Source organism: Lepidochelys kempii, chromosome 3 (genome assembly GCF_965140285.1).
Source record: "Lepidochelys kempii isolate rLepKem1 chromosome 3, rLepKem1.hap1, whole genome shotgun sequence".
NCBI classification, from domain to species: domain Eukaryota; kingdom Metazoa; phylum Chordata; order Testudines; family Cheloniidae; genus Lepidochelys; species Lepidochelys kempii.
The window spans coordinates 210475110-210488178 of NC_136382.1; the positions used below are offsets into that span (position 1 = coordinate 210475110).

General features: G+C 52.0%; 1 protein-coding gene across 1 annotated transcript in view; it reads left to right on the plus strand.

Annotated features, from left to right (window-relative positions):
• Nucleotides 1-882: 882 nt before the first annotated feature.
• The window catches only part of SYNDIG1 (synapse differentiation inducing 1), a 95079-nt gene continuing 82892 nt past the window's right edge, over nt 883-13069 (plus strand). The window contains exon 1 of the mRNA XM_073335334.2: nt 883-1220. The gene's annotated coding sequence lies outside the window, so the exon portion shown is untranslated. The remainder of the gene's footprint in view (nt 1221-13069) is intronic.

A 13069-nucleotide genomic window follows, 5' to 3' on the forward strand; every position in this document is an offset into this window, starting at 1 on the left:
AGCAGCCTGCCAGGCTCATTCTGGCCTCACAGGGGTTTGACATGGGTGTAATGCAGCTGGCTTCGGCCGAGTTTACCCTGATTTACAGCGGCGTCTGGGCGTGAGCCAAAGCCCGTTGAAGCTAAGGGGAGTCATTTCACTGATTTCAGCGCCCTGTGGACCCTGGCCCCGGGAGCCCCGTCATGTCTCGGTAGCATGGAGCCCTGCAGGCCCTTTTCCGTTCCGAGAGGACAGGCCGGGCACCTCGCCCAGGTGGGAGGCAGGTCCGTGTTTCGGAGCAGCCAGCCCTACAGGTGAGCTGCACTGCAGATGTGAAATTAAAAGCCGGAGCTTTGCCTGTGTTTGACGAACAGGCCACGCAGGGCTGGAGCCCCGTTGGGGCCCGGAGATTAGCCAGGCACGGCGGCGGAGGTGGCCCACGGCTGTTGGTGAGAGCCGAGCTCTGGAGCTCACACTGGCTCTGCTCCAGGGCAGGGCAGGGCAGGGCAGGGGGACACTGTCAGCTCCCCCAGCCCCGATTCCAGGCGGGACTTTCAGCGCCTGCCAAACCGAAGTGACACCAGCCGAGTGCGGAGAGCGAGCCCCCGGTTTTTGCGGGCTCTGCAAGGAGACTGCAGGGGGAGAACAATTAACCCGCATGAGACGGGGCTGGTTGCGGGTGCCCTTTGCAGCAGGAATTCCCGGGGGAAGGGAAATCCTTTGCAAGAGCCCCCCGGCCGGGGCCGCCTGGGGGGGCAGCATGGAGCCTCCCGCCGGGCCAGAGCCGCGGGGAGGAAGAGCTGGTAGGAAAAGCAGCCGGATCGCTTCGCCCGGGGCCGGTGCGGGGCCGGGCTGCCTTTAGGACCGGGAGGGAGAGCTGCGCAGGGCGGTCAATCCCCGGCCAGCCTCGCCAGCGGCCGCCGCGGTTCTTCTCCTCAAACCTCCGCCGCTTCCGCGGGCAGCCGCCGCCTCCCTCCCTCCCTCCCCGCGGCTCCTCCCGGCGGGGCACCCCGCGCTCCGGCAGCAGGGGGGCGGCTGGCCCGCTCTGCCATGCGGGGCCGCCCTCGCCTCCTCCCCGCCAGTGCCGCGGCAGGCGCCCGCGGTGCAGCCAGGCTCCCCGCCGGCTCTGCCCTGCGCCCGCAGCCCGGCGCCTTAGCCCGCAGCCCGGCCTCCCGCGGGGCGCCGCCATGCGGGGCGCGACGTGTGCGGGGCAGCTAGAGGCGGGTCACCTTGCGGACCAGGTGAGCGCCGCCGGCCGCGGGAGGATGCACCGCAGCCCGCGGGGAGCAGGCGGGGGACGCGGGTCCGGGCGCGCCCCGGGGATGCGCCCCGGCGGGGGCTGCGCGCTCGGGGGCGGCGGGGCAGCGCGCAGGCCGGGGCCGAAGGGAGGATCCCAGCCCCGCTCCCCGGGCGATGGAGCCTGTAACCGCCGGGCTGCCCCAGCTCTGGTGTGAGTGTATGGGGCGGGGGGCGGGGGGGGTTTGCACGTGTTGCTTCTGACTCCTGCCCCCCCTTGTCTCGGGGGCTCCCCGGGGCTCCCCTTGTAACGGGAGCGGCGCTGGGCTCCAGCGGTTTTGTTTTCACAGCGGAGGCGCCCAGGCTCTGAACTGCCCGGCCCAGGGGGGGCTCAGCCCTGGCACAAGCGCTGGGCCCCTCCCTCGGGGCCCCCGCCCCAGCTCTCTGCACCAAACCCGCCGGGGCTCGGGCTGCCGGCGGGCGCAGCTTGGTCCCGAGCCGGCGCTGTCCCGGGGGAAGGTGCCCGCGATGCCCGGCCCGGTGCCCGGAACATGCAGGGCGCGGCGCGGCGCCCGGGGCGGACACGCCAGACTGTCCAGCTAAACACCCAGGGGAAGTTTGTTTTCCGGCCAGGCCACCTGTCGGGGGGCTCCCTGCCTGGGGAGACGCGGCTCCCGGCTGCGGATCGCCCCTGCCAGCGGGGAGTGCGGTGGTGTCTGCCCCGGGGCTCAATGCACAGCGGACCAGGTGTCCGGGAGGTGGCTGATTAAGGGGAAGGTGGAGCGGGCTTTGATCGTGTGAGCAGAGCGAGTGTTCCCAGGCTGCTGGGCAAGCAGAATAATTCTGCAAGAAGAAGAGATTTTCTCCTTCCGTTCGCAGGTAGGAACCGATTCCTTCGGGGGAGGGAAGCGGGTGGGTAAAGCCAGCCCCTGAGAGTCAGGAAATGGGGGTCTCTCCTGCCACCGATTGCTGTGTGATCTAGGGCAAGTCTGTTACCCTTTCGCTCCTCGGTTTCCTGTCGGTAACGTGGGAATGCAGCTACCTGAGGTGTTGTCAGAAGGTAGGACAAGGGTTTGTAGGTATAGTTTATACTGTGTCGTCTGCAGAGCACGATTTGTTTGCAACAAAAACTAGCAATGAGGCGTGCAAAGGTATATCCAGTTGTATTTTCTTAATGGGCTCTGACTCCTAAGAATAAAAGTTTAAAAAAAAAAAAAGATAAACAACTAAGGATAAGTAAAGAAAGGGGAGGCAAGAAAGAACCTGTGAAAAATCTAAACTAACTTGAGGGGGTTAAACATTCAGTTCAAAAATGAGCTGTGAACCCCTCTGACACGGCATGAACAACCACTGAAAGATGCTTTGCTGGTCTCAAACCCAGGAAGATGTGCTCACTGGCATTTTCCAGGGGATTATTGTGGGTCCTAGGCTGCAGCCAGGGTGAAGAATACACTTGTATCCATTCTGTATGAATTAGTTAGTGTTAATTATTGTTAATGAGTTGTCTACCTCAAACTAGCAGCCTTTGGAGCCTCTTCATACTAGTTGGAAGCTCAGCCCTGCCACAGGATACATTAATTCTCATTTTACTGGTCAAGGTGACATTTTAGCCACAATTTTGTATCTACAGCTTGTGTGTGTGTTTATGGAAGATAAATGCATTTGTAATAAATTAAATCAAGCAAAAGAACATTGCATTCCTCCACCACCACCTACTTAATAAATCATACACAGAACTAAAGCTCTTAGTTACACAAATGCAGGTATAATGCAGTTGAACTGTATATCTGCAGCACATCCCATTTAACCTAATGAATTCTGCATTCAGTATTCCTAATGTTTTGGCTTCATAGGATGGTATCAGAAGGTGTCACATATTCTAGCAATGCCCACTAGTGCCATGAAATGCTTCTCTTCCTTTCTATTATCGATTCCTATCTGCAGGCATTTATAACTCAGCCATAAATGTCTCAGTCCAGGACAGTGTTAAAACCAGTTTGATCTGCTCTTAAACTAAAACTGCAAAGCCAATGAGGGTTGCTGACTTCAGAATTTTTGTGTGCATCCTTGTTGTGTTTCTTTGGAAACAGGAATCGGGCAGGTCATGATTTTCATTGTGCCCGTGGGGGGAGAAAAAAACAAAGTGAAGTTTTAATATTAGAAATAACTAATAACTTTAGGTCGACCAAGATGCAATAAGTCTGTGTATATGCTTGGGCGTACGGACACACAGAATAAATAATACATCCTTTGGCCAAACTTCCCTAGGTGTAATTAACGCAGTGGAACCTTAGAGCTATTACAGTCTGTTCGGTGGTAATAAAACAAAAAGCCAGATCCTCAGCTGGCACAAATCAGTGTCGCTCGAGTGTTTTAGATGGGGCGGTGCGAAGGATCTGGCCAGAAGGACTCAGCAAAGCATGCTGAGTGTCATCACAGCAGTGTTAGACGGCACTGGGTTTCACTGCACCTGCAAAGACTGCATTTCAAAATAGCAATGCGGTGCAGTGGGACGTCACTGTGTGCCTGCAGGACACAGGCCATTCTTGTCCCTATTGCATATATCTATGCATTAGCCTTTGTAAAGGTCCCTATTCCCCACACACATACCTGCAAAATTTCTTTAATTTATCTTTAAGCACTGAAGTCTCGATTCAACAAAGCGTTTGAGCGTGTGCTTAATTTGAAGTCGGGGGAGTTCAGCTTTGCTGAATTGGAGCACTGGGCCTGTTTCTTCTTCTCTTCCCAGAGAAACCTGCATAGTGGCTGCGAGCTCCACAGGATTCCTTGTGCATTTTCCACTAGATTGGTGGGTGGGTGGCTGGTGCTTGCCTGGCCCAGGGAAGAAGCAAGGGGTTATTCTCAAGGCCTGCAGAGATCTTAGGGGATCTTGCTGCTGACAGGGCTTCCCCTGCTTGCAGGTACCCCCAGCACAGCTCCAAAGGGGGGTGCAGCCCTAAGATAGCATCGCTTTTTCGTGGGGTTCCCACTGGTTTGCAGGGGAGGACGATGTGTGCTCTGCTCCTGCCAGTCCCACCCACCATCTTCCCATGGCCCATCTTCCGAGCCGGGAACACACCCAATTTTCATCCCGTCTGGCCATGGTGGCGGGGGAAGGTGCGTAGGCCCTTGTTTTCTGCTCTTGTGGTGGGGTCTGCTAGGCTGGCTCCACGATAACTCTGGATTGGTGTCAGCTCTGCTCGGCTTTCTAGGGCCCATTCCCGTGCTCAGTATAGGAGCTACAAAACATCCATAAAGGCTGATCCCAAGCCCAGCGGAATCCATGGAAAGCCTCTCATTGATTTCAGTGGGCTTCGGACCAGCCCCTGAATGCGTTTACCTGTGCCTTATAGACTGTGCCCAGGCCCCACTCGACCTGACTCTGGTTAATTCTGTCTGTGTCCCATTCTCTTCGCTGCGTCCTCTTGTGCCTCCCCTAGCTTGTCCTGTCACACTCCAGTTACAGCCCAGCCCCGTTTCAGTTCCTATTGCATGGCATGTTGGCACCATTGTCTCTTTCTGGCTCCGTAATTGCTTAAAAACCTGATAAAGCAAGCTCTGTTTTATTGCCCTGACTGTGTCAGCTTAATCTAATTCTCCTGTCCCTGATAGACTGATATTAGCTATTTTACTGTACCAGTGAATTGTTTCACTGGCAAAGTCAGTTCATACATTTGTATTTTGCCAGTGAGGGAGCATTAATTCTGAATTGTCTCCCTGTTTTTCCATTGGCGCTTCCCATCCTCTGCTCTGTCCTTACCTGTATTACGGTAGAACCTAGCGGCCCCAGCTGAGATCAGGGTTTGCTAAGCCATTGTGCTAAGCTCTGTACATATGCAGTCATTGTGCTGAAGAGCTTCTAGTCAAAATAGACAAGACAGGAATGGGGTGGGTGGGAGGGGAAACTGAGGCACAGAGGTGCGACATAACTGGGTGAAGGTCACAGAGCAGGTCAGTGGCGGGGAGATGAATAGAATCCAGGTCTCCTGTGTCCCATTCCAGTTTCTAGAAACCTTGGCCCGTTCCGTGGGCCGGCTCTGTTACAAGTGACAGTGGATTTGCCTCTATAGGCTGCTTTGGAAAATGTAATTGAGAAAATAGTGTAAATTTGGAGACTCTTGGTAGGAGTTCACAGGACTGAGCCCGGCAGTCGTGCACAAGGCGTGAGGCCAGCTGTAGTGCAATAGCAGCCCTTAGAGCACCAATTGGAGAAGAGGGGAAAGGTACCTTGCATATTAAATTGGCCTCTTTCTGTCGGCTTGCGGTTGACCTGCTGTGTATGTCATCTCTGAAGCAAACTGTGATCTTGCTTGGGGTGTCGTCTGATACGACATCATTCATTTAAATGCCTTGTCAATCAACCTAAACATTCTGGTCGAGTGGTTACCACAGACGTGATTACCCCGGAGAATTATCACCGTTGTCGTCTCAGTGTTCATGCCGGTTAAACAGATTGTGCGAGGTCACAGCTGATCCTGTACGATGGGGAACAGCCGCGACCACCCCCCCCCTTCTTCTAGAAGAGACCCAGGAGGAGACCCTTGATAACATGTAAGCCCTAACTTCTATTCATGGCAGTGGGTGGTAGACACCCAAATATCTCTGAGGACCTGGCCTCAATCTATCTCTGCCTCATTTCCCTATCTGCAAGATGGCAGTTAATAGCAATTCTTTTCTCCCATCCTTTGTCTTGTGTGTTTAGACTGTAAGGTCTTCGGTGCAGGGACGGATTTTTCCTGTGTCTTTGTACAGAGTATAGCGCTGTGGGCTCTGATCTCAGTGGTGCTATTGTAACACAAATCACAATAATAGTTAGAGAAGAGAGAAGCCCTGGTAACTCAGCCCTCAAGGTCTCAGGAGGGAAGTCCATCTCCAGTGGAACAATGAAAGTGCAGGGTAGTTCCATATTACTACTATCTGGCTCTTATCTAGCACTTCACATCATTAAATCTTGAAGTGCTTTGCAAAGGAGGTCAGTATTATAACCCCCATTTTACAGATGAGGAAACTGAGGCACAGGGCAGTGACATGACTTGCCCCCAGTCACTCAGCAGGCTTCTGGCAGAGCCAGGAGTAGGAGCCAGGTCTCCTGAGTCCTCATCCAGTGCCCTAGCCACAGGGCCACACTGCTTCCCCTTTAAGCTGCTCAAATACTACAGTGATGGGTGCACTGGCATAGAGTAGAAGAAAGACAGCGGAGTTTCTTTGGGCCCTGCGTCAGTGTAAATGTGATCTGAATTTATCTCTCAGTGATATTGAGAAGTGCTGGGTATTGTGACGCTGCAGAGTTAAGGTTGCAACTGAATTGTCATTGAATGCCCAGTTCTGGCCCTTGCTAAAATCTACAGCAAGGGTCAGATTGGCCTTGAATGTGTGAGGTGAAGTCTGGGACCAAGGTAGAATTTTTCTACTTCATTTGACCTGTTTTCTGGTGTATGGGATGAATTCTTAATTACGCACAGAGGAGCCCGTGGAGTCACTTTGGATTTCTACTGCATTGAATGAGAGCAGCACTTTGTCCTTCCCTACAATTAAGAATTCAATTATCCACACCAGAGAACAGATGTATCTGCAGGCTCCAAAAGTGCAAGGCAGGGCAGTTTGCTTTCCTTCTGCTTGGCTAAGTGACCTCAGCTGCTGACTGCGAGGTTCCTTTCTGCAGGAAGACTCTAGTGTTCCTGGCCGTCCTGTGCATGGCCTCCTTCATGCGAAGGACGGGTGTCCTGCTGGGTTTCAGAGTACATCAGTGCCTCGTGCTTGCCTCCGGTCTGGAAATCTGCTAATAGTGAATAAAGGAGGAGATCTCCAGGGGGGCAGACTCCCAGTGGGAGTGGGGCTCCCAGCGAAGTCAAAGGGGAAGGCTCCAGCGTATAAAGTGAGCATACCTGTGTTTTCCCAAAGAAAAAGAAATACTTTTCTCTTCAGGACGCTCCAAAGCGCATCCCCCTAACACCTCCATCAAGTGTCTGAGTGACCCCAGGCCTAGCCAGAGAGGAGCGTGGCTGGGGTGGGCGGAGCTAAGAGACCCACACTGTCTCTGGGGGCGGGATCGGAAAAGGGGAGGTGTGAGCAGAGCAGTAGAACTGAGCTGCCAATCAGTGAAGAAAAGTATGAGCCTAGCTGATCGAGTGACCAGATGTCCCGATTTTATAGGGACAGTCCTGATTTTTGGGTCTTTTTCTTATATAGGCTCCTATTACTCCCCCACCCCCATTCCGATTTTTCACACTTGCTGTCTGGTCACCCTACTAGCTGATGGCAATAATACCTTGGGGCCGGGGGGAGGCAGCAGGGAGGTACCTTTCTGAATGTACCTGAGCCTCCATTGGACTGTCTCTCTTCAGACGCTGATCAGGGGTCTGCCATGAATGCGTCTGGGCTTTCAGCTGCAGGCAGGTAGGTCAGAGTTTGTTACCTGTGCTGGAAAAGCAAAGGGCAGTTTAATTTCTCAGCCAAGCCAGAGTAGGTTGTGTAGCATCTTTAGAGCCTTGCAAACTTAGCAGCACCAGCTGCTGCTGTTGCAATGTGGTTTGATTGTTAAGAGGCAGAGCATAAAGCTTGCAAGCTACAGTCTTGAGACCAAGGTAGGGCACTCCCTTGTCTTCTGGGCATATGGTCTCTGTGGTGCTCCCCCTCTATCAGATGCATACCACAGGGAAAAGCCAGGGATTGCGATGCTGGACTGATTCCGCCTTCCTCTGCTCTTCACCCCTGTTTAGTGGAGTCCTACCTTGTCTAGACACAGGTCATACTGCACCTTTCAGGGGGGCTGCATGCATGAGGATCCTCGGCTGGCATCCCGCTGGTCCCCGTGCCCGGGCTGTTCTGCTCTGCACGCGCTCAGACTGGGGAACGCATCACTGTTGCCCAGACTAAAGAGGGGAGGCAGGTTGGGCTCGTGTGTGAGACGCTGGACAGGGCTGCGGGTTCTGGCTCTGGGTGACCCTTTCTCCCACCCGTTGTCCATTTAGACTGCCAGCGCCTGTCCCTTGTTACCCGTCTGCTGAGGGCCTAGCGCGTGGGCCCCCAGTGCAGTTGGGCCCCTAGGTTTTTCTGTCATACAAATACTAATAAAATCAAGACAAAACACAGCAGTTCAGCCTGAATGTCTGAACCGGTAGCAGCTATGAAAAGCCAACCGCGCGCTCATGAGCAACCCCGCTGTCCCCTCGGGAGCGCCGGGGTAAGGCTCGCTTTGCCTTCACAAGCGAAAAACTGCTTGGCCTCATGGCCTCCATTTATCAGCCTCGCAGATCCAGGCCACGCGTGGTCAGTGTGGGGCCTGGACTGGCCGGGGGCTGCAGGTTGGGATGAGGGACGCTGTCAGATGTGTGTGTTTGGGGGGTGGCTCAGCAGTGACCGCCACGAAGCCTGGGTTGGTGTAGTTAGAGTAGCCTGTCAGCTCTTCTTCACGTCTGCGCAATGTGCCCCAGGCAGCACGGGGCCAGGGCTCCTTGCCCAGTTTGGCCCGCTGGTTGGGTCAGTAGCGTCCCCGGGCTGGGTACTGACGGGCTTGGGGCATGCCCGCTGAGCCTCCCTCCACCTCCATCCTCGATGGGCAGACGTGACTCGCTCATCAGGGCGGTGTTAATGACCAGGGCAGAGCTCTGAACAGCTGCCGTCGGCAGCTTCGCTCAGGCTCCAGGCAGCAGCCAGTCTTTGCGAGCAGCGCCAGGCCGTGAAGGTACGTTAAGAGTCTCCTTCAGGGCGAGGGCTGCCCGCTGAGCTCTCTAGCCAGCCCAAGTAGCCTGCGCTGTGGCCTGGCCTGGGGACTTGGGCAAGGAGCGTTTTCGGCTCTGCGAGCGAGCCGCGAGTATGTGATCCTGGCCTACGATCCGGGCAGTGAACTCCCCTGCTGCCGGGGAGCTCTGGAGATCAGAGGAGCCAATGTCAATGATAAATTAGCCGCAGTGCCAGTGTGCTTCCATTATCCTGAGTGAATGCAATTAAACGCCAGGAGCCTGAGCCCCAGGGGGTGTTTCTAACAGCACACCTAGAACAAAATCAAGCACATCAGACTGCCTCCGGTTTTACCATCCTACCAAAGTTAGAATTTCACCAAACAAGTATTGAGCATTAAAAGTCCAGGCAAGGCTCAGCCCCACCTGTCAGTAGCCCAGCGACCTGCCCCGCAGCGGATCCAAGCTTACCATCCCGGCTTGATTCTGCGCTCTTGTGCCATCAGAAGAAGCTGCAAGTCCTGCGCGGGGAGCATGCTCCATGCAAAAGGGGCAAGTGCCCCCTTTTCACAGCCCCCCTAGCTAATGGAGGGTCTGATCCTGCTCCCATCAAGCTCGGTGGGGAGTTCAGCATTGATTTCATAGGGAGCAGGAACGACCAAAGGGGTGAAACACGTCCAGCTGTTTTCTGCTAAAGGAGGATCAGCTGGTGACATGGGGAGACGGGATAAAGGGGCAATAAAGAGATCTTCAGCCGGGATGTCAGAGCTCTGGTTGCTGGCTTCATGGGGTCAGGGCTGTGAGGATCTGAATTGAAAGCAATATGTTTTTAGCAAGGGAATGAGCTCTGATAATTGTTATTTATATTGTAGCATCGTTGAGAGGCCAGCCAGAGCTAGGCGTTGTATGGACACTGAGGAAATGACCGTCCCTGGCCCAATGAGTGAGAATTTTAAGTCTCTCCCTGGCCTGCAGTTTGGCAGAAGTTATTATGGTCGCTTCAGGTGACACATCAGGCTGAAATAAAAGCCACTTTGCGGCACACAGGGTGTCAGTGTTAAAGCCCAAGTGAAGGCCCAGCGTAGACGCTTCTTATTTTATACCCAAGCACCCCCCTTAGCTTTGCATTTGGACCCTTATTTCCATCCTAGCTGGGACCCTGATTCATCTGTGTGCATTTTAGAAGCGAACTCTGATTCTAATTTTGATGAGGAAACTCAGCTTTCATCAGAGAGGTGCAGAAACAACGAACAGCCCTGTTCCCATCCCTAACGCAGCGATGTCCTGCTGTAGAACCCAGCTTTCCAAAGGTTGGCAAATGAAACTGATTGTGCCCCTTGCCGAAAGTGCAGGTAGCCTGGGCTGAGTTTGGTAATAGGATACATCTTCCCCTTTCTTAGGGCTTGCCTACATGAATTGTACCGCTGTCATTTTACCAGGCTAACGACCTGTGTGACACTCTTACTCCAGAATAGGAGAGCCTTTTCCCAGTTTAGTTTATATTGCTTTCAAAGTGGCATAAGCTAAACTGGAAAAGGGCTCTCTTATGTTGGAAGAAGCATGCCCACATGGGGAGATATGCCAGTATAACTATCGTGGTATAATTAAGCCACTGAATTTCCCCCTGTAGACAAGCCCTCCCATGCTCCACTGAGCCATGAAATAGTTAATGTTGATTGATGTAATCACTAAGACCCATTGAAATCAATGGTGCAGTTCATGCTTCTGAGGGAGATTGTTTCTGGCTCTCTGCAAACTCAGGCAGACACCTGCATTGGTTACATTCAGGCTACGGTCTCAAGGTTTTTTTCACAACCACGACAGCTAGAGACTTACTTTTTTTGTAAATGAAAGCCGAGTTTCTGGAGAACAGTTGAGAGGCCTATTTGTGTTGCTCTAGCTAGTCTTCCCGGGGTGCACTCCATATTCTGGGGAACTCTATCCTAATTGATTAATAAACCCCCCAGAAGAACCAAATCTATGTAGAGGGTTATTTATTGTGGTGAGGGTTTTCAGAAGTGCTCAGCACTGGCTGAGTTCTGCCCTCAGTGAAATCCATGGTAAAACTCCCATCAACTTCAGCGGCGGGGGGGGGGCCTAGGCCAGCAATGAGTGCTTCTGAAACTCACACCCTTAAAGTTGATCATTTAGAGATGAAAAGGTCAAAAATCTTGAAAACGTTCATTCAAAACCCCACCTTTTTAAGGGTAAAACGTTTTGTTTCAATAATTTTGAAGTGTTTTGCCTTTTTTTTCCAAACTCATTAGCTCAAATTTCTCAATGAAAAGTCACTGCGAACCCAAAACCTGGCGTTTTTGTTTTGAACAAAACAAAGTATTTCAACAACTTAGTAACTTTTTTCCCAACGTTGTTTGGAGCTTGGAGATCTCTGCCAACTGGCCCCGTATCATCACAACCAAAAGTGTTCATGAATCAGTATTTTTTGATGACAAAGATCTTTGTAAAAAGAAATTCACATCCAGCTGTATGAATAGGTGAGAATTTCCATAATGTCACACAAGGCTCCTTTGACCAATGGACTAATACGGGGTGGGGGCTAGACCTGCCAGACTCCGTCTTCACAAATTTCAGAGTAACAGCCGTGTTAGTCTGTATTTGCAAAAAGAAAAGGAGGACTTGTGGCACCTTAGAGACTAACCCATTTATTTGAGCATGAGCTTTCGTGAGCTACAGCTCACTTCATCGGATGCATGCCGTGGAAACTGTAGCAGACTTTATATATACACAGAGAATATGAAAAAATACCTCCTCCCACCCCACTGTCCAGCTGGTAATAGCTTCTTCACAAAGCAACACACACACACGCACAGCTAAGAAAATTGTTTGTAACTCTGTTTGCACATGCATAGCAGGAAGGGTGAGCGCCATGGCAGGTGCTTCATCTTTGCTTCAAAATGTTTGTCGTCATATGCCTTTGAAATATGTCTGGTTTAACTCTGCTAAGCCTGTGGCTCAGAAATACAAAGGACTTGTGAGGGTTTGGAATGAGACCGTCTGCTGATGGCTCATCCTTGCTGCTTTACTGTTGAGAAATGAATAGATAACTCTGTTTCTTCTTTGAGTCCCTTGGTGTCTATTGACCTTGTTTCTATTGCACAACAAAATTTGTTGGCATTCAAGTTGCTTATTGATTAAAGCTTAGAGGCTTGCAGCTCAGGAATTTCTCCTCAAAAGCAATCAGTGACACCTTTTATTATTTTGTTGTCACTGTATTCAAATAAAGAGAGGCAAGCATCTCACCCAGTCTGTGCTCAGAACATTGGGTGATCACTACTTGAGAATCACCTCTGAATTAGGGGAACGCATTAGCCCTGTTACTATAGGAATGCTGAGTGGAAATACGGCTCATTTTCTCATCCTTGCAGTAATTTCAGACATAGATTTCAAAGTGGACCAACCACGTGATCCTTCCTGTTTGTTGGTTTAGGATCTTGATTCAAGTGGGTGGCCGCCAGCCAGTTAGTCATTAGCTCTGCCCTGGGTGTGTTGAAATCAGTGGCAAAACACTCTTGGGAGAGTGGTGCCTTAAGAAATGTACGTGTTACTTCACCTTTAAGGTCTGGAACTTCTGGTGTGGCATTCCTAGCTGGAGACCAAACTTGGCCTCTGGTCTACGCTTAAACAAGATCAGCCTGGGTACACTATTCAGGGCTGTGAAAAATCTCACGCCGTATGCAATGTAGTTAGGTCAACCTAACCCAAGGGGTAGACATGGCTTGGTTGATGGCAGAATTCTTCTGTTGACCTCGCTCCTGCCTCTGAGAGGTGGATTAACGATGTTGATGGAAACACCCCTTTGGCTGAGGTAGGAAGTGTTTACGTTATGGTGCCATAAAGCCATTGCTGTGCTGGCATAGTGTAGACATACCCTCCATGATCCCCGTAGCAACTAGAGTGGCCATTGTTTGGCCTCTTTTTTTTTTTTTTCCTTCTAAAACACCTAAGTGACTGAAACAACGAGGAGTCCGGTGGCACCTTAAAGGCTAGCTATCTGTTAGTCTTTAAGGTGCCACCAGACTCCTCGTTGTTTTTGTGGCTACAGACTCACATGGCTACACCTCTGCTAAGTGACTGAGGTGTCGAAGTCCGATTTTCAAAAGATTTAGGGCACTTACAGCCAAAATCCCATCAGCTTTCAATGAGATGTAGGTGCT